Source organism: Uloborus diversus, unplaced genomic scaffold (assembly GCF_026930045.1).
Source record: "Uloborus diversus isolate 005 unplaced genomic scaffold, Udiv.v.3.1 scaffold_514, whole genome shotgun sequence".
NCBI classification, from domain to species: Eukaryota; Metazoa; Arthropoda; class Arachnida; order Araneae; family Uloboridae; genus Uloborus; species Uloborus diversus.
This window is the reverse complement of record NW_026558697.1, coordinates 107,256-109,965: the sequence shown is the minus strand read 5'-3', so window position 1 is coordinate 109,965 and position 2,710 is coordinate 107,256.

The following is a 2,710-nucleotide window of genomic DNA, read 5'->3' as shown; positions in this document are numbered from 1 at the left end:
GGTTGGTTGGTTGATTTATTGGTTGGTCGATAGGTTGGCTGGCTCGCTGTTTCTTGCTTGGTGGGTGAGCGGGTGGTAGGGTTTGGTTTGTTGTCTGCCTGGCAGGGTTGGTTGACTGGCTGTCTAGTTAGTTGGTTGGTTGGTTGGTCGATAGGTTGGCTGGCTGGCTGTTTCTGGCTTGGTGGGTGAGCGGGTGGTAGGGTTTGGTTTGTTGGCTGCCTGGCAGGGTTGGTTGGCTGGCTGCCTAGTTAGTTGGTTGGTTGGTTGGTTAATTGGTTGGTCGATAGGTTGAATGTCTGGCTGTTTCTGGCTTGGTGGGTGAGCGGGTGGTAGGGTTTGGTTTGTTGGCTGCCTGTAAGGTTGGTTGGCTGGCTGTCTAGTTGGTTGGTTGGTTGGTTAATTGGTTGGTCGATAGGTTGGCTGGCAGGCTGTTTCTGGCTTGGTGGGTGAGCGGGTGGTTGGGTTTGGTTTGTTGGCTGCCTGGCAGGGTTTTTTGGCTGGCTGCCTAGTTAGTTGGTAGGTTGGTTAATTGGTTGGTCGATAGGTTGGCAGGCTGGCTGTTTCTTGCTTGGTGGGTGAGCGGGTGGTAGGGTTTGGTTTGTTGGCTGCCTGGCAGGGTTGGTCGGCTGGCTGTCTAGTTAGTTGGTTTGTTGGTTGGTTAATTGGTTGGTCGATAGGTTGGCTGGCTGGCTGTTTCTGGCTTGGTGGGTTAGCAGGTGGTAGGGTTTGGTTTGTTGGCTGCCTGGCAGGGTTGGTTGGCTGGATGCCTAGTTAGTTGGTTGGTTAATTGGTTGGTCGGTAGGTTGGCTGTCTGGCTGTTTCTGGCTTGGTGGGTGAGCGGGTGGTAATGTACGGTTTGTTGGCTGCCTGGCAGGGTTGGTTGGCTGGCTGTCTAGTTAGTTGGTTGGTTAATTGGTTGGTCGATACGTTGTCTGGCTGTCTGTTTCTGGCTCGGTGGGTGAGCGGGTGGTAGGGTTTGGTTTGTTGGCTGCCTGGCAGGGGTGGTTGGCTGGCTCTCTAGTTAGTTGGTTGGTTGGTTGGTTAATTGGTTGGTCGATAGGTTGGCTGGCTGGCTGTTTCTGGCTTGGTGGGTGAGCGTGAGGTAGGGTTTGGTTTTTGGCTGCCTGGCATTGTTGTTTGGCTGGCTGTCTAGTTAGTTGTTTGGTTATTTGGTTAATTGGTTGGTCGATAGGTTGGCTGGCTGGCTGTCTGGTTTGGTGGGTGAGTGGGTGGTAGGGTTTGCATTGTTGGCTGACTGGCAGGGTTGTTTGGCTGGCTGTCTAGTTAGTTGGTTGGTTGGTTGGTTATTTGGTTGGTCGATAGGTTGGCTGGCTGGCTGTTTCTGGCTTGGTGGGTGAGCGGGTGGTAGGGTTTGGTTTGTTGACTGACTGGCAGGGTTGTTTGGCTGGCTGTCTAGTTAGTTGGTTGGTTGGTTGGTTATTTGGTTGGTCGATAGGTTGGCTGGCTGGCTGTTTCTGGCTTGGTGGGTGAGCGGGTGGTAGGGTTTGGTTTGTTGGCTGCCTGTCAGGGTTGGTTGGCTGGCTGTCTAGTTAGTTGGTTGGTTGGTTGGTTAATTGGTTGGTCGATAGGTTGGCTGGCTGGCTGTTTCTGGCTTGGTGGGTGAGCGGGTGGTAGGGTTTGGTTTGTTGGCTGCCTGGCAGGGTTGGTTGGCTGGCTGCCTAGTTAGTTGGTTGGTTGGTTGGTTTATTGGTTGGTCGATAGGTTGGCTGGCTGGCTGTTTCTGGCTTGGTGGGTGAGCGGGTGGTAGGGTTTGGTTTGTTGGCTGCCTGACAGGGTTGGTTGGCTGGCTGCCTAGTTAGTTGGTTGGTTGGTTATTTAATTGGTTGGTCGATAAGTTGTCTGGCTATCTGTTTCTGGCTTGGTGGGTGAGCGGGTGGTAGGGTTTGGTTTGTTGGCTGCCTGGCAGGGTTAGTTGGCTGGCTGCCTAGTTAGTTGGTTGGTTGGTTGGTTTATTGGTTGGTCGATAGGTTGGATGTCTGGCTGTTTCTGGCTTGGTGGGTGAGCGGGTGGTAGGGTTTGGTTTGTTGGCTGCCTGGAAGGGTTGGTTGGCTGGCTGCCTAGTTAGTTGGTTGGTTGGTTAATTGGTTGGTCGATAGGTTGGCTGGCTGGCTGTTTCTTGCTTGGTGGGTGAGCGGGTGGTAGGGTTTGGTTTGTTGGCTGCCTGGCAGGGTTGGTTGGCTAGCTGTCTAGTTAATTGGTTGGTTGGTTGGTCGATAGGTTGGATGGCTGGCTGTTTAGTTAGTTGATTTGTTGGTTGGTTAATTGTTTGGTCGATAGGTTGGCTGGCTGGCTGTTTCTGGCTTGGTGGGTTAGCGGGTGGTAGGGTTTGGTTTGTTGGCTGCCTGGCAGGGTTGGTTAGCTGGATGTCTAGTTAGTTGGTTGGTTAATTGGTTGGTCGGTAGGTTGGCTGTCTGGCTGTTTCTCGCTTGGTGGGTGAGCGGGTGGTAATGTATGGTTTGTTGGCTGCCTGACAGGGTTGGTTGGCTGACTGTCTAGTTAGTTGGTTGGTTAATTGGTTGGTCGATACGTTGTCTGGCTGGCTGTTTCTGGCTTGGTGGGTGAGCGGGTGGTAGGGTTTGGTTTGTTGGCTGCCTGGCAGGGTTGGTTGGCTGGCTGCCTAGTTAGTTGGTTGGTTGGTTGGTTGGTTTATTGGTTGGTCGATAGGTTGGCTGGCTGGCTGTTTCTGGCT